We start from the raw sequence: 19552 nt of genomic DNA on the forward strand, positions 1-19552 counted from the left end.
TTTTAGAGCTTCTGACATCTGTTCTAGCAGTGTGTGTGTCTTTCTGCAAACTTAGTTCGCCTTAGAACTAGAAGCTTGTCCATATTCAATACTCTGGCACCATCCAGTAACTTAAATGCCAGCACTGATTGGGGAATTTCTAGATAGAACTTTTACAATCTTGCATACAATAAACTGAATTCCATTGTGTAATCTTCTGTGGAACTTTATTCCAACTTTCTAAATACGTCAAAATCGGATCATGCTTCAGAGGCACTTAATAAATAATCTTTTTGATAGATCTTATCCATAAAATCTAATAATGTTTCCAAACCTTCATCTGTGTTCAAACGCTCAGGCTCCAACTCCAAAAATACTTTGCATCTTATTTTGCCTTTCTATGGTAACGAATGTGCCAAGGCCACTCCCTGCTTCTTCGTTGGCAAGGGCATAACCCGTGTCCACATAGTTACTTCATTCTTCCATTACTCATAGGGTTCACTCCCAGAAAACATCGGTGGGTAATCAGACCAAAAAACTCTACATTTTGATTCAGCCATTCTCCATTTTATTTTACTCCAAACCACTCTGCACTTAAAGTTAACTCCAACCACTTTTGCCTGAATAAAACTTAGCTTCCAATCTTTTACCTACAAGCAGCAACCATCCACTGCGACCACTGCTGAGTTCCATTAGTTCTTTAGAAATGAAGACCAAAATCAAGACAGACTCCTTCAGACAGAGTTCAAATGCTTGTCATAAAAATCTCCACAGACAGAACCAGTCTCCGCTGTTATCCTGATTATATTACAGAACGGGTACTTAGGTAAACAACCTAATAATTATCAATTTAACATTTTTAACTGTATCCATTACTAACACTGTGGGCACTGGTCTCACAGCCATCAGTTACAGGAACTGTGAACTCTGGTCTCACAAACCGTTAGGGATAGACACAGTCAACTCTGGTCTCACTCACCATCAGCTACAGGCACTGTGGATTTTGGTCTCCCTAAACCACAGCTAAAGACACTGTGACTCTCGTCTCACTAAACATCAGGGTCAGACACTGTGGGCCCTGGTCTCACTAAACAACAACCACAGACACTGAGGACTCTGACCTCACTAACCATCAACGACAGTCAGTGTGGACTCTGGTCACACTAACCATCAGGGACAGACATGTGGGCTCGGGTCTCAATAACCTTCAGGGGCAGCCACTATGGGCTCTGGTCTCACGAACGATCAGGGACAGACAGATGGACTTGGGTCACATTGAACATCAGCGACAGACACTGTGGACTCAGGCCTAACTATCCATCAGCAACCGACCGATGGATTCTCATTTCACTAGCCATCAATTTCACAATCTCTGAACTCTGGTCTCACTAACCATCAGTCACTGACCCATGGACTCTCTTCTCAATAACCATCAGCAACAGACACTGTGGACTTTGGTCTCACTAACCATCAGTGACAGACACTGTGGACTCTGGTCTCACTAACCATCAGCTACAGACACTGTAGGTTCTAGTCTCACTAACCATCAGGGACAGGCACTGTGGACTCTGGTCTCACTAATCATCAGGGGCAGAGACTGTGGACTCTGGGCTCAATAACCATCAGGCACAGACACCGTGGGTTCTAGTCTCACTAACCATCAGGGGCAACACTGTGGACGCTGGACTCACTAACCATCAGATATAGACACTATGGGCTCTGGTCTCACTAACCATCAGAGTCAGAGACTGTGAACGCGGGTATCACTAAACATCAGCTACAGACACTGTGGACTCTGCTCTCACTAACCATCAGATACAGACACTTTGGATTCTGGTCTCACTAATTATCAGCTACAGACGCTGTGGGCTCTGGTCACACTAACCACCAGCTGGAGACACTGGATTCTGGTCTCACTAACCATCAGTGGCAGAGACTGTGAACGCAGGTATCACTAAACATCAGCTACAGACACTGTGGACTCTGCTCTCACTAACCATCAGATACAGACACTTTGGATTCTGGTCTCACTAATTATCAGCTACAGACACTGTGGGTTCTGGTCACACTAACCACCAGCTGGAGACACTGGATTCTGGTCTCACTAACCATCAGTGGCAGAGACTGTGGACTCTGGGCTCAATAACCATTAGGTACAGACACTGTGGGTTCTGGTGTCACTAACCATCAGCTACAGACACTTTGGACTCGGGACTCCCTAGCCATCACTACAGACATGTTGGACCCTGCTCTCACAAACCATCAACTACAGACATTGTAGGTTCTGGTCTCACTAACCATTGGCTATAGACACTGTGGACTCTGGTGTCACTAACCATAAGCTACAGACACTGTGGACTCTGGTGTCACTAACCATAAGCTACAGACACTGTGGACTCTGGTGTCACTAACCATAAGCTACAGACACTGTGGACTCAGGTGTCACTAACCATCAGCTAAAGACACTGTGGACTCTGGTCTCGCTAACCATCAGCTAAAGACATTGTAGACTCTGATCTCACTAACCATCAGCTAAAAACACTGTGGACTCTGCTATCACTAACCACCAGCTAAAGACACTGTGGGGGCTGGTCTTACTAAACATCAGGGACAGACACTGTGGACTCTGGACCCAAGAACCATCAGGGTCAGGCACTGTGGACTCAGGTCTCATTTTTGATCATCTATTGACACTGTGGACTCTGGTCTCATTAACCATCAGGGACAAACACTGTGGACTCTGGTCTCACAAACCAGCAGCCACGGACACCGTGGACGCAGCTCTCACTAACCATCAGCTACAGGCACTGTGGCCTTTGGTCTCGCTAACCATTAACTACCGACCCTGTGGACTCTTGTGTCACTAACCATCAGCAAAAGACACTGTGGGCTCTGGTCTCATTATTGATCGTCTATTGACACTGTAGACTCTGGCCTCACTAACCTTCAGGGACAGATACTGTGGACTCTGGTCTTACTAACCATCAGCAACAGACACTGTGGACTCTGGTCTCACTAACCACCAGATGCAGACACTTTGGAATCTGGTCTCATTAACCGTCAGCTATGGACACTGTGGATGCTGGTCTCACTAGCCATCAGCGACAGACACTGTGGACTCTGGTATCGTTAACCAACAGGGGCTGAGACTGTGGACGTTGGTCTCACTAATCATGAACTATAGAAACTTTGGATTCTGGTCTCACTAACTATCATGGACAGACACTGTGGACTCTGATCTCACAAACCATCAGCTGCAGACACTTTGGACTCTGGTCTCATTAACCATCAGTTACAGGCACTGTGGACTCTGGTGTCACTAGCCATCAGTTACAGGCACTGTGGACTCTGGTGTCACTAACCATCAGTGGCTGAGACTGTGGATGATGGTCTCACTAAACATCAGCTACAGACACTGTGCACTCTGGTCTCACTAATCATCAGCTACAGACACTGTGGGATCTGGACACAATAACCATCAGCTACAGATACTGTGGACTCTGGTCTCACTAACCATCAGGTACAGACACTGTGGGCTCTGGTGTCACTGACCATCAGCAACAGACACTGTGGGCTCTGGACTCAATAACCATCAGGGACAGATACTGTGGACCCTGGGTTCATTATTGATCACCTATTGACACAGTGGACTCTGGTCTCATGAACAATCAGGTATGGACACTGTGGACGCTGGTCTCACTAACCATTAGCTTCAGACAATGCTGAATCTGGTCTCACTAACCATCAGCTACAGACAATGTGGACTCTGGTCTCACTAACCATCAGTGGCTGAGGCTGTTGATGCTGGTCTCACTAACCATCAGTGGCTGAGGCTGTTGATGCTGGTCCCACTAACCATCAGTGGCTGAGGCTGTTGATGCTGGTCTCACTAGCCATCAGTTACAGGCACTATGGACTCTGGTGTCACGAACCATCAGTGGCTGAGACTGTGGACTCTGGTCTCACTAATCTCAGGGACAGCCACTGTGGCCTTTGGTCTCGCTAACCATTAACTACAGACACTGTGAACTCTGGTCTCACTAACCATCAGCTACAGACACTTTGGATTCTAGTCTCACCAACCATCAGGGACAGACACTGTGGACTCTGGTATCACTAACCAACAGGGGCTGAAACTGTGGACGCTGGTCTCACTAATCATTAACTATGGACACTTTGCATTCTGGTCTCACTAACTATCATGGACAGACACTGTGGACTCTGATCTCATTAACCATCAGTTACAGACACTGTGGACTCTGGTCTCACTAATCATCAGCTACAGACACTGTGGGATCTGGACTCAAAAACTATCAGGGACAGACACTGTGGACTCTGGTGTCACTAACCATCAGTGGCTGAGACTCAGGACTCTGGTCTCACTAACCATCAGTCTCACTAACAACTAACTACAGACAATGTGTACTCTGGTCTCACTATCCATCATCTGCAGACACTGTGGGCTCTGGTCTCACTAACTATTAACTACAGACACTGTGGACTCTGGTCTCATGAACCATTAACTACAGACACTGGGGCCTCCGGTCTCACTAACCATCAACTACAGACACTGTGCACTCTGGTCTCGCTAGCCATGAAATACAGACACTGTTGTCTCTGGTATCAGTAACAATGAACTACAGACACTGTGGACTCTGGTCTCACTAACCATCAGGTACAGACACTTTGGACTCTGGTCTCATTAACCATTAGTTACAGACACTGTATCATCTGGTCTCACTAATCATCAGCTACAGATACTGTGGGACCTGGACTCAATAACCATCAGGGACAGACATCGTGGACTCTGGTCTCACTAACCATCAGTGGCTGAGACTGTGGACTCTGGTCTCACTTATCTCAGGGACAGACACTGTGGACTCTGGTCTCACTAACCATCAGGTACAGACACTTTGGACTCTGGTCTCATTAACCATCAATTACAGACAAAGTATCCTCTGGTCTCACTAATCATCAGCGACAGACACTGTGGGCTCTGGTGTCACTAAACATCAGCAACAGACACTGTGGGCTCCGGACTCAATAACCATCAGGGACAGACACTGTGGACCCTGGTTTCATTATTGATCACCTATTGACACTGTGAACATTGGTCTCACGAACAATCAGGTTTAGACACTGTGGACGCTGGTCTCACTAACCATCAGCTTCAGACACTGTGGACTCTGGTCTCATTAACCATCAGCTACAGACACCGTGGACTCTGGTCTCACGAACCATCAGTGGCTGAGACTGTGGACTCTGGACTCAATAACCATCAGCGACAGACACTGTGGACTCTGGTGTCACTAACTATCAGCGACAGACACTGTGGACTCTGGTCTCACTAACCATCAGTTACAGGCAATGTGGACTCTGGTGTCACGAACCATCAGTGGCTGAGACTGTGGACTCTGGTCTCACTAACCATCAGGTACAGACGCTCTGGGCTCTGGTGTCACTAACCATCGGCGACAGACTCTATGGACGCTGGTCTCATTAACCATCAGCTACAGACACTATGGTCTCCGGACTCATTAAACATCAGCTATAGACACTGTAGGTTTTGGTCTCACTAGCCATCAGCTACACACACTGTGGACACTGGTCTCATTAACTATCAGCTAGAGACACTGTGGACCCTGGTCTCACTAACCATTAGCTACAGACACTATGGACTGTGGGCTCACTAACCATTAGCTACAGGCAATATGGACGCTGGTCTCACTAACCATCGGCTACAGACACAATGGCCTCTGCACTCATTAACCATCAGTTTTCGACACTGTGGACACCGGTCTCACTAACCCTTAGATACAGACACTGTGGACGCTGGTCTCACTAACCATCACCTTCAGACACTGTGGACTCTGGTCTCACTAACAATTAACTACAGACAATGTGTACTCTGGTCTCACTAACCATCATCTACAGACACTGTGGGCTCTGGACTCACTATCCATTAACTACAGACACTGTGCACTCTGGTCTCGGTAGCCATGAAATACAGACACTGTTGTCTCTGGTATCAGTAACCATGAACTACAGACACTGGGCGCTGGTCTCACCACCATCAGATACAGACACTGTGGACTCTGGTCTCACTAACAATCAGCTACAGGCACTATGGACTCTGGTCTCACTAAACATTAGGGATAGGCTCTGTGGTCTCTTGATACACAAACCATGAGGGACACACACTGTGGCCACTGGTCTCAGTCCCCATCAGCTACAGAAACTGTGGACTTTGGTCTAACTAACCATCAGCTACAGACACTGTGGACTCTGGTCTCACTAACCATCAGCTATAGACAATGTGGACTCTGGTCTCACTAACCATCAAGGACAGTCACTGTGGACTCTGGTCTCTCTAACCATCAGCTAAAGACACTACGGAATCTGGTCTCACTAACCATCAGCTACAGAAACTGTGGACTCCGGTCTCACTCACCATCAGGGACAGACACTGTGGACACTGGTCTCATTGGCCATCGGCTACAGGCAATGGACTCCTGACTCGCTAACCATCAGATACTGATGCTGTCGACTCTGGTCTCAGTAACCATCGGCTACAGACACTGTGCACTCTGATCTCACCAACCATTAGGGATAGGCTCTGTGGTCTCTTGATACACAAACCATGAGGGACACACACTGTGGACACTGGTCTCAGTCCCCATCAGCTACAGAAACTGTGGACTTTGGTCTAACTAACCATCAGCTACAGACACTGTGGACTCTGGTCTCACTAACCATCAGCTATAGACAATGTGGACTCTGGTCTCACTAACCATCAAGGACAGTCACTGTGGACTCTGGTCTCTCTAACCATCAGCTAAAGACACTGTGGAATCTGGTCTCACTAACCATCAGCTACAGAAACTGTGGACTCTGGTCTCACTCACCATCAGGGACAGACAATGTGGACACTGGTCTCATTGGCCATCGGCTACAGGCAATGGACTCCTGACTCGCTAACCATCAGGTACTGACGCTGTCGACTCTGGTCTCACTAACCATCAGCTACAGACACTGTGGACTCTGGTCTCACCAACCATTAGGGATAGGCTCTGTGGTCTCTTGATACACAAACCATGAGGGACACACACTGTGGACTCTGGTCTCAGTCACCATCAGCTACAGAAACTGTGGACTTTGGTCTCACTAACCATCAGCTACAGACACTGTGGCCTCTGGTCTCACTAACCATCAGCTATAGACAATATGGACTCTGGTCTCACCGACCGTCTGGGACAGACACTGTGGACTCTTGACTCACTAACCATCAGCTACAGGCAATACTCTCTGATCTCACTAACCATCAGGGGCAGACTCTGTGGATTCTAATCTCACTAGCTATCAGGGACGAACACTGTGGGCTCTGATCACACTAACAATCAGCAACAGACACTGTGGACTTTGGTCTAACTAACTATCAGCTAGAGACACCGTGGACTCTTGTCTCACTAACCATCAAGTACAGTCACTGCAGGCTCTGGTCTCACTAACCAACAGTGGCAGAGACTGTGGACTCTGTTCTCTCTAACCATCAGCTACAGACACTGTGGAATCTGGTCTCACTAACCATCATCTACAGAAAATGTGGACTCTGGTCTCACCCACCATCAGGTACAGAGACTGTGGACACTGGTCTCATTGGCCATCGGCTACAGGCAATGGATTCCTGACTCGCTAACCATCAGGTACTGACGCTGTCGACTCTGGTCTCACTAACCATCAGCTACAGACACTGTGGACTCTGGTCTCACCAACCATTAGGGATAGGCTCTGTGGTCTCTTGATACACAAACCATGAGGGAAACACACTGTGGACTCTGGTCTCAGTCACCATCAGCTACAGAAACTGTGGACTTTGGTCTCACTAACCATCAGCTACAGACACTGTGGACTCTGGTCTCACTAACCGTCAGCTATAGACAATATGAACTCTGGTCTCACCGACCGTCTGGGACAGACAGTGTGGACTCTTGACTCACTAACATTCAGCTACAAGCAATGCTCTCTGGTCTCGCTAACCATCAGGGGCAGGCTCTGTGGATTCTAATCTCACTAACCGTCAGGGACGAACACTGTGGGATCTGATCACAATAACAATCAGCAACAGACACTGTGGACTCTGGTCTAACTAACCATCAAGGACAGTCACTGTGGACTATGGTCTCACTAACCATCAAGGACAGTCACTGTGGACTCTGGTCTCACTAACCATCAGTGGCAGACACTGTGGACTCTGGTCTCACTTACCATCAGGGACAGACACTGTTGGCACTGGTCTCATTGGCCATTGGCTACAGACAATGGACTCCTGACTCGCTAACCATCAGGTACAGTCGCTGGTCTCACTAACCATCAGCGACAGACACTGTGGATTCTGGTCATATTAACCATCAGGAGCAGACTCTGTGGGCTCTGATCTCACCAAACATCAACAACAGACAATGTGGACTCTGGCCACGCTAAGCATCATGGACAGATTCTGCAGAATCTCGTCTCACTGACCCTCAACTACAAACACAGTGGACTCTTGTCCCACTAACCATCAGCTACAGGCACTAGTCTCTGGTCTCACTAAACATCAGCTACAGACACTGTGGACTCTGGTCTAACTAACTATCAGGGATATCACTGTGGAATCTGGTCTCACTAAACCTCAGCGACAGAGGCTATGGACTGTGGTCACATTAATCATCAGCTACACGTGGACTCTGGTCTCTCTAACCATCAGCTACAGACACGGTGGAATCTGGTCTCACTAACCATCAGGGACAGACACTGTGGACACTGGTCTCATTGGCCTTCGGCTACAGGCAATGGACTCCTGACTCGCTAACCATCAAGTTCAGACGCTGTCAACTCTGGTCTCACTAACCATCAGCTACAGACACTGCAGATTCTGGTCTAACTAACCATCAGGGACAACACTGTGGAATCTGGACTCACAGAACGTCAGCGACAGAGGCTGTGGACTCTGGTCATGTTAACCATCAGCTACAGACACCGTGGACTCTTGTCTCACTAACCATCAAGGAGAGTCATTGTGGACTCTGGTCACACTAACCATCAGGGGCCGACGCTGTGGATTCTATCTCACTGACCCTCAACTACAAACACTGTGGATTCTTGTCTCACTAACAATCAGCTACAGGCAACGGTCTCTGGTGTCACTAACCATCAAGAGCAGACTCTGTGGATTCTAATCTCACTAACCATCTGGGTCAAACACTGTGGGCTCTGGTCTCACTAACCATCAGCTACAGACTATGCGGACTCTGGCCTAACAAACTATCAGGGACAAAGACTGTGAAATCTGGTCTCACTAAATGTCAGCGACAGAGGCTATGGACTCTGGTCACATTTACCATCAGCTACAGACACCATGGACTCTTGTCTCACTAACCATCAAGGAGAGTCACTGTGGACTCTGGTCACACTAACCATCAGGGGCAGACTCTGTGGACTCTGATCTCACCAAACATCAACTACTTACACTGTGGCTCTGGTCTCACTAACCATCAGTTACAGACACTGTGAACTCTGGTCTAACTTACCATCAGGGATAATCACTGTGGAATCTGGTCTCACTAACCATCAGGGACAGACACTGTGGACACTGGTCTCATTGGCCTTCGGCTACAGGCAATGGACTCCTGACTCGCTAACCATCAAGTCCAGACGCTGTCAACTCTGGTCTCATTAACCATCAGCTACAGACACTGCAGACTCTGGTCTAACTAACCATCAGGGACAAACACTGTGGAATCTGGACTCACAGAACGTCAGCGACAGAGGCTGTGGACTCTTGTCTCACTAACCATCAAGGAGAGTCACCGTGGACTCTGGTCACACTAACCATCAGGGGCAGACTCTGTGGACTCTGATCTCACTAAACATCAACTACTTACACTGTGGCTCTGGTCTCACTAACCATCAGTTACAGACACTGTGGACTCTGGTCTAACTTACCATCAGTTACAGACACTGTGGACTCTGGTCTAACTAACTATCAGGGATAATCACTGTGGAATCTGGTCTCACTAAACCTCAGCGACAGAGGCTATGGGCTGTGGTCACATTAATCATCAGCTACACGTGGACTCTTGTCTCACCAATCATCAAGGACAGTCACTGTGGAATCTGGTCTCTCTAACCATCAGCTACAAACACTGTGGAATCTGGTCTCACTAACCATCAGCTACAAACACTGTGGAATCTGGTCTCTCTAACCATCAGCTACAAACACTGTGGAATCTGGTCTCACTAACCATCAGCTACAAACACTGTGGACTCTGTTCTCTCTAACCATCAGGGGCAGACTCCGTGGATTCTAATCTCACTAACCATCTGGGTCAAACACTGTGGGCTCTTGTCTCTCTAACCATCAGCTACAGACTACGCGGACTCTGGCCTGACTAACTATCAGGACAAATACTGTGAAATCTGGTCTCACTAATCGTCAGCGACAGAGGCTGTGGACTCTGGTTACATTCACCATCAGCTAAAGACACCGTGGACTCTTGTCTCGCTAACCATCAGCTACAGACACTGTGGATTCTAATCTCACTAACCATCTGGGTCATAAACTGTGGGCTCTGGTCTGACTAACCATCAGGGACAGACACTGTGGACTTTGTTTTCTCTAACCATCAGCTACAGACACTGTGGAATCTGGTCTCACTAAACATCACCGACAGAGGTTGTGGACTTTGGCCATATTAGCATCAACAAACACTGTGGACTCTTGTATAACTAACCATCAGCTACAGGCAATGGTCTCTGGATTCTCTAGCCATCAGCTACAGACACTCTGGACTCTGGTCTCACGAACCATCAGGGACAGACACTGTGGTCACTGGTCTCATTGGCCATCGGCTACAGGCAATGGACTTCTGACTCGCTAACCATCAGGTACAGATGCAGTCGACTCTGTTCTCACTAACCATCAGCTACAGACACTCTGGACTCTGGTCTAACCAGAGCCATCAGCTACAGGCAACGGTCTCTGGACTCTCTAGCCATCAGCTACAGACACTCTGGACTCTTTGACCCTCAACTACAAACACTGTGGAATCTTGTCTCACTAAACATCAGCTACAGGCAATGGTTTCCGGTCTCACTAACCATCAGGGGCAGACTCTGTGGGTTCTAATCTCACTAACCATCTGGTTCAAACACTGTGGGCACTGGTCTCACTAACCATCAGGGACAGAAACTGTGGACTCTGGTCTCTCTAACCATCAGCTAAAGACACTGTGGAATCTGGTCTCACTAACCATCAGCTACAGAAACTGTAGACTCCGGTCTCACCCACCATCAGGGACAGACACTGTGGACACTGGTTACATATACCATCAGCTACAGACACCGTGGACTCTTGTCTCGGTAACCATCAAGGAGAGTCACTGTGGACTCTGGTCACACTAACCATCAGGGGCAGACTCTGTGGACTCTGATCTCATCAAACATCAACTACTTATACTGTGGCTCTGGTCTCACTAACCATCAGCGACACGTTGTGGACTCTGTTCTCTCTAACCATCTGCTACAGACACTGTGAACTCTGGTCTAACAAACCATCAGGGATAATCACTGTGGAATCTGGTCTCACTAACCTCAGCGACAGAGGCTATGGGCTGTGGTCACATTAATAATCAGCTACACGTGGACTCTTGTCTCACCAATCATCAAGGACAGTCACTGTGGGCTCTGGTCTCTCTAACCATCAGCTACAGACACTGTGGAATCTGGTCTCACTAACCATCAGCTACAGAAACTGTGGACTCCGGTCTCACCCACCATCAGGGACAGACACTGTGGACACTGGTCTCATTGGCCATCGGCTACAGGCAATGGACTCCTGACTCGCGAACCATTAGGTACAGATGCTGGCGACTCTGGTCTCACCAACCATCAGCTACAGACACTGTGGACTCTGGTCTCACTAACCATTAGGGATAGGCTCTGTGGTCTCTTGATACACAAACCATGAGGGACACACAGTGTGGACTATGGTCTCAGTAACCATCAGCTACAGAAACTGTGGACTTTGGTCTCACAAACCATCAGCTACAGACACTATGGACTCTGGTCTCACTAACCATCAGCTAAAGACATTGTGGACTCTGGTCTCACCGACCTTCTGGGACAGACAGTGTGGACTCTTGACTCACTAACCATCAGCTACAAGCAATGCTCTCTGGTCTCGCTAACCATCAGGGGCAGACTCTGTGGATTCTAATCTCACTAACCGTCTGGGATGAACACTGTGGGATCTGATCACACTAACAATCAGCAACAAACACTGTGGACTCTGGTCTAACTAACCATCAGCCACAAGCAATGCTCTCTGGTCTCGCTAACCATCAGGGGCAGACTCTGTGGATTCTAATCTCACTAAATATCAGGGACGAAGACTGTGGGCTATGGTCACACTAACAATCAGCTCAGAAACTGTGGACTCTGGTCTAACTAATCATCAGCTACAGACACAGTGGACTCTTGTCTCACTAACCATCAAGGACAGTCACTGTGGACTCTGGTCTCACTAACCATCAGTGGCAGACACTGTGGACTCTGGTCTCACTTACCATCAGGGACAGACACTGTTGGCACTGGTCTCATTGGCCATTGGCTACAGACAATGGACTCCTGACTCGCTAACCATCAGGTACAGCCGCTGGTCTCACTAACCATCAGCGACAGACACTGTGGATTCTGGTCATATTAACCATCAGGAGCAGACTCTGTGGGCTCTGATCTCACCAAACATCAACAACAGACAATGCGGACTCTGGCCACGCTAAGCATCATAGACAGATTCTGCAGAATCTCGTCTCACTGACCCCCAACTACAAACACAGTGGACTCTTGTCCCACTAACCATCAGCTACAGGCACTAGTCTCTGGTCTCACTAAACATCAGCTACAGACACTGTGGACTCTGGTCTAACTAACCATCAGGGATAATCACTGTGGAATCTGGTCTCACTAAACCTCAGCGACAGAGGCTATGGACTGTGGTCACATTAATCATCAGCTACACGTGGACTCTTGTCACACTAACCATCAGCTACAGACACTGTGGAATCTGGTCTCACTAACCATCAGGGGCAGACTCTGTGGATTCTAATCTCACTAACCATCTGGGTGAAACACTGTGGACTCTGGTCTCTCTAACCATCAGCTACAGACACGGTGGAATCTGGTTTCACTAACCATCAACTACAGAAACTGTGGACTCTGGTCTCACTAACCATCAGGGACAAACACTGTGGAATCTGGACTCACAGAACGTCAGCGACAGAGGCTGTGGACTCTGGTCATATTAACCATCAGCTACAGACACTGTGGACTCTTGTCTCGCTAACCATCAAGGAGAGTCACTGTGGACTCTGGTCACACTAACCATCAGGGGCAGACTCTGTGGACTCTGACCTCACCAAACATCAACTACTTACACTGTGGATCTGGTCTCACTAACCATCAGCAACAGACACTGTGGACTCTGGTCACACTAACCATCGGGAGCAGACTCTGTGGACTCTGATCTCACCAAACATCAACAACAGACAATGTGGACTCTGGCCACACTAAGCATCATGGACAGACTCTGTAAAATCTTGTCTCACTGACCCTCAACTACAAAAACAGTGGAATCTTGGCCCACTTACCATCAGCTACAGGCACTGGTCTCTGGTCTTACTAACCATCAGCTACAGACACTGTGGACTCTGGTCTAAATAACCATCAGGGAAAATCACTGTGGAATCTGGTCTCACTAAACCTCAGTGACAGCGGCTATGAGCTGTGGTCACGTTAACCATCAGGGACAGACACTGTGGAATCTGGTCTCACTCACCATCAGCTACAGAAACTGTGGACTCTGGTCTCACTAACCATCAGGGACAGACACTGTGGACACTGGTCTCATTGGCCATCGGCTACAGGCAATGGACTCCTGACTCGCTAACCATCAGGTACAGACGCTGTCAACTCTGGTCTCACAAACCATCAGCTATAGACACTGTGGTCTCTGGTCTAACTAACCATCACGGACAAACACTGTGGAATCTGGTCTCACTAAACGTCAGCGACAGACACCGTGGACTTTTGTCTCACTAACCATCAGGGACGGTCACTTTGGACTCTGGTCACACTAACCATCAGGGGCAGACTCTGTGGACCCTGATCTCAATAAACATCAACTACTAACACTGTGGACCCTGGTCTCACTAACCATCAGCGACAGACACTGTGGACTCTGGTCTCACTAACCATCAGCGACAGACACTGTGGACTCTGGTCTCACTAACCATCAGCTACAGACACTGTGGACTCCGGTCTCTCTAACCATCAGCTACAGACACTGTGGACTCTTGTCTCACTAACCATCAGCGACAGACACTGTGGACTCTTGTCTCACTAAATATCAGCTACAGACACTGTTGACTCTTGTCTCACTAACCATCAGCTACAGGCACTGTTGACTCTTGTCTCACTAACCATCAGCTACAGACACTGTGGACTCTTGTCCATCAGGGACAAACACTGTGGAATCTGGTCTCACGAAACGTCAGCGACAGAGGTTGTGGAATTTGGCCATATTAGCATCAACAAACACTGTGGACTCTTTTATAACTAACCATCAGCTACAGGCACTAGTCTCTGGTCTCACCAAAAATCAGCTACAGACACTGTGGACTCTGGTCTAACTAACTATCAGGGATAATCGCTGTGGAATCTGGACTCACTAAACCTCAGCGACAGAGGCTATGGACTGTGGTCACATTAATCATCAGCTACACGTGGACTCTTGTCTCACCAATCATCAAGGACAGTCACTGTGGAATCTGGTCACACCAACCATCAGCTACAGACATTGTGGAATCTGGTCTCACTAACCATCAGGGGCAGACTCTGTGGATTCTAATCTCACTAACCATCTGGGTGAAACACTGTGGACTCTGGTCTCTCTAACCATCAGCTACAGGCACTAGTCTCTGGTCTCACTAAACATCAGCTACAGACACTGTGGACTCTGGTCTAACTAACTATCAGGGATAATCACTGTGGAATCTGGTCTCACTAAACCTCAGCGACAGAGGCTATGGACTGTGGTCACATTAATCATCAGCTACACGTGGACTCTTGTCACACTAACCATCAGCTACAGACACTGTGGAATCTGGTCTCACTAACCATCAGGGGCAGACTCTGTGGATTCTAATCTCACTAACCATCTGGGTGAAACACTGTGGACTCTGGTCTCTCTAACCATCAGCTACAGACACGGTGGAATCTGGTTTCACTAACCATCAACTACAGAAACTGTGGACTCTGGTCTCACTAACCATCAGGGACAAACACTGTGGAATCTGGACTCACAGAACGTCAGCGACAGAGGCTGTGGACTCTGGTCATATTAACCATCAGCTACAGACACTGTGGACTCTTGTCTCGCTAACCATCAAGGAGAGTCACTGTGGACTCTGGTCACACTAACCATCAGGGGCAGACTCTGTGGACTCTGACCTCACCAAACATCAACTACTTACACTGTGGATCTGGTCTCACTAACCATCAGCAACAGACACTGTGGACTCTGGTCACACTAACCATCGGGAGCAGACTCTGTGGACTCTGATCTCACCAAACATCAACAACAGACAATGTGGACTCTGGCCACACTAAGCATCATGGACAGACTCTGTAAAATCTTGTCTCACTGACCCTCAACTACAAAAACAGTGGAATCTTGGCCCACTTACCATCAGCTACAGGCACTGGTCTCTGGTCTTACTAACCATCAGCTACAGACACTGTGGACTCTGGTCTAAATAACCATCAGGGAAAATCACTGTGGAATCTGGTCTCACTAAACCTCAGTGACAGCGGCTATGAGCTGTGGTCACGTTAACCATCAGGGACAGACACTGTGGAATCTGGTCTCACTCACCATCAGCTACAGAAACTGTGGACTCTGGTCTCACTAACCATCAGGGACAGACACTGTGGACACTGGTCTCATTGGCCATCGGCTACAGGCAATGGACTCCTGACTCGCTAACCATCAGGTACAGACGCTGTCAACTCTGGTCTCACAAACCATCAGCTATAGACACTGTGGTCTCTGGTCTAACTAACCATCACGGACAAACACTGTGGAATCTGGTCTCACTAAACGTCAGCGACAGACACCGTGGACTTTTGTCTCACTAACCATCAGGGACGGTCACTTTGGACTCTGGTCACACTAACCATCAGGGGCAGACTCTGTGGACCCTGATCTCAATAAACATCAACTACTAACACTGTGGACCCTGGTCTCACTAACCATCAGCGACAGACACTGTGGACTCTGGTCTCACTAACCATCAGCGACAGACACTGTGGACTCTGGTCTCACTAACCATCAGCTACAGACACTGTGGACTCCGGTCTCTCTAACCATCAGCTACAGACACTGTGGACTCATGTCTCACTAACCATCAGCGACAGACACTGTGGACTCTTGTCTCACTAAATATCAGCTACAGACACTGTTGACTCTTGTCTCACTAACCATCAGCTACAGGCACTGTTGACTCTTGTCTCACTAACCATCAGCTACAGACACTGTGGACTCTTGTCCATCAGGGACAAACACTGTGGAATCTGGTCTCACGAAACGTCAGCGACAGAGGTTGTGGAATTTGGCCATATTAGCATCAACAAACACTGTGGACTCTTTTATAACTAACCATCAGCTACAGGCACTAGTCTCTGGTCTCACCAAAAATCAGCTACAGACACTGTGGACTCTGGTCTAACTAACTATCAGGGATAATCACTGTGGAATCTGGTCTCACTAAACCTCAGCGACAGAGGCTATGGACTGTGGTCACATTAATCATCAGCTACACGTGGACTCTTGTCTCACCAATCATCAAGGACAGTCACTGTGGAATCTGGTCACACCAACCATCAGCTACAGACATTGTGGAATCTGGTCTCACTAACCATCAGGGGCAGACTCTGTGGATTCTAATCTCACTAACCATCTGGGTGAAACACTGTGGACTCTGGTCTCTCTAACCATCAGCTACAGGCACTAGTCTCTGGTCTCACTAAACATCGGCTACAGACACTGTGGACTCTGGTCTAACTAACTATCAGGGATAATCACTGTGGAATCTGGTCTCACTAAACCTCAGCGACAGAGGCTATGGACTGTGGTCACATTAATCATCAGCTACACGTGGACTCTTGTCACACTAACCATCAGCTACAGACACTGTGGAATCTGGTCTCACTAACCATCAGGGGCAGACTCTGTGGATTCTAATCTCACTAACCATCTGGGTGAAACACTGTGGACTCTGGTCTCTCTAACCATCAGCTACAGACACGGTGGAATCTGGTTTCACTAACCATCAACTACAGAAACTGTGGACTCTGGTCTCACTAACCATCAGGGACAAACACTGTGGAATCTGGACTCACAGAACGTCAGCGACAGAGGCTGTGGACTCTGGTCATATTAACCATCAGCTACAGACACTGTGGACTCTTGTCTCGCTAACCATCAAGGAGAGTCACTGTGGACTCTGGTCACACTAACCATCAGGGGCAGACTCTGTGGACTCTGACCTCACCAAACATCAACTACTTACACTGTGGATCTGGTCTCACTAACCATCAGCAACAGACACTGTGGACTCTGGTCACACTAACCATCGGGAGCAGACTCTGTGGACTCTGATCTCACCAAACATCAACAACAGACAATGTGGACTCTGGCCACACTAAGCATCATGGACAGACTCTGTAAAATCTTGTCTCACTGACCCTCAACTACAAAAACAGTGGAATCTTGGCCCACTTACCATCAGCTACAGGCACTGGTCTCTGGTCTTACTAACCATCAGCTACAGACACTGTGGACTCTGGTCTAAATAACCATCAGGGAAAATCACTGTGGAATCTGGTCTCACTAAACCTCAGTGACAGCGGCTATGAGCTGTGGTCACGTTAACCATCAGGGACAGACACTGTGGAATCTGGTCTCACTCACCATCAGCTACAGAAACTGTGGACTCTGGTCTCACTAACCATCAGGGACAGACACTGTGGACACTGGTCTCATTGGCCATCGGCTACAGGCAATGGACTCCTGACTCGCTAACCATCAGGTACAGACGCTGTCAACTCTGGTCTCACAAACCATCAGCTATAGACACTGTGGTCTCTGGTCTAACTAACCATCACGGACAAACACTGTGGAATCTGGTCTCACTAAACGTCAGCGACAGACACCGTGGACTTTTGTCTCACTAACCATCAGGGACGGTCACTTTGGACTCTGGTCACACTAACCATCAGGGGCAGACTCTGTGGACCCTGATCTCAATAAACATCAACTACTAACACTGTGGACCCTGGTCTCACTAACCATCAGCGACAGACACTGTGGACTCTGGTCTCACTAACCATCAGCGACAGACACTGTGGACTCTGGTCTCACTAACCATCAGCTACAGACACTGTGGACTCCGGTCTCTCTAACCATCAGCTACAGACACTGTGGACTCTTGTCTCACTAACCATCAGCGACAGACACTGTGGACTCTTGTCTCACTAAATATCAGCTACAGACACTGTTGACTCTTGTCTCACTAACCATCAGCTACAGGCACTGTTGACTCTTGTCTCACTAACCATCAGCTACAGACACTGTGGACTCTTGTCCATCAGGGACAAACACTGTGGAATCTGGTCTCACGAAACGTCAGCGACAGAGGTTGTGGAATTTGGCCATATTAGCATCAACAAACACTGTGGACTCTTTTATAACTAACCATCAGCTACAGGCACTAGTCTCTGGTCTCACCAAAAATCAGCTACAGACACTGTGGACTCTGGTCTAACTAACTATCAGGGATAATCGCTGTGGAATCTGGACTCACTAAACCTCAGCGACAGAGGCTATGGACTGTGGTCACATTAATCATCAGCTACACGTGGACTCTTGTCTCACCAATCATCAAGGACAGTCACTGTGGAATCTGGTCACACCAACCATCAGCTACAGACATTGTGGAATCTGGTCTCACTAACCATCAGGGGCAGACTCTGTGGATTCTAATCTCACTAACCATCTGGGTGAAACACTGTGGACTCTGGTCTCTCTAACCATCAGCTACAGGCACTAGTCTCTGGTCTCACTAAACATCAGCTACAGACACTGTGGACTCTGGTCTAACTAACTATCAGGGATAATCACTGTGGAATCTGGTCTCACTAAACCTCAGCGACAGAGGCTATGGACTGTGGTCACATTAATCATCAGCTACACGTGGACTCTTGTCACACTAACCATCAGCTACAGACACTGTGGAATCTGGTCTCACTAACCATCAGGGGCAGACTCTGTGGATTCTAATCTCACTAACCATCTGGGTGAAACACTGTGGACTCTGGTCTCTCTAACCATCAGCTACAGACACGGTGGAATCTGGTCTCACTAACCATCAACTACAGAAACTGTGGAATCTGGTCTCACTAACCATCAGGGACA

At 48.1% G+C, this 19552-nt stretch overlaps 1 protein-coding gene across 5 annotated transcripts in view; it reads right to left on the reverse strand.

The window, feature by feature from the left end:
• The window catches only part of ptchd1 (patched domain containing 1), a 122907-nt gene that overhangs the window by 40074 nt on the left and 63281 nt on the right, over window positions 1-19552 (reverse strand). The window lies entirely within an intron of this gene.

This window comes from Cetorhinus maximus, chromosome 16, assembly GCF_964194155.1.
Source record: "Cetorhinus maximus chromosome 16, sCetMax3.hap1.1, whole genome shotgun sequence".
Taxonomy (NCBI): Eukaryota; Metazoa; Chordata; class Chondrichthyes; order Lamniformes; family Cetorhinidae; genus Cetorhinus; species Cetorhinus maximus.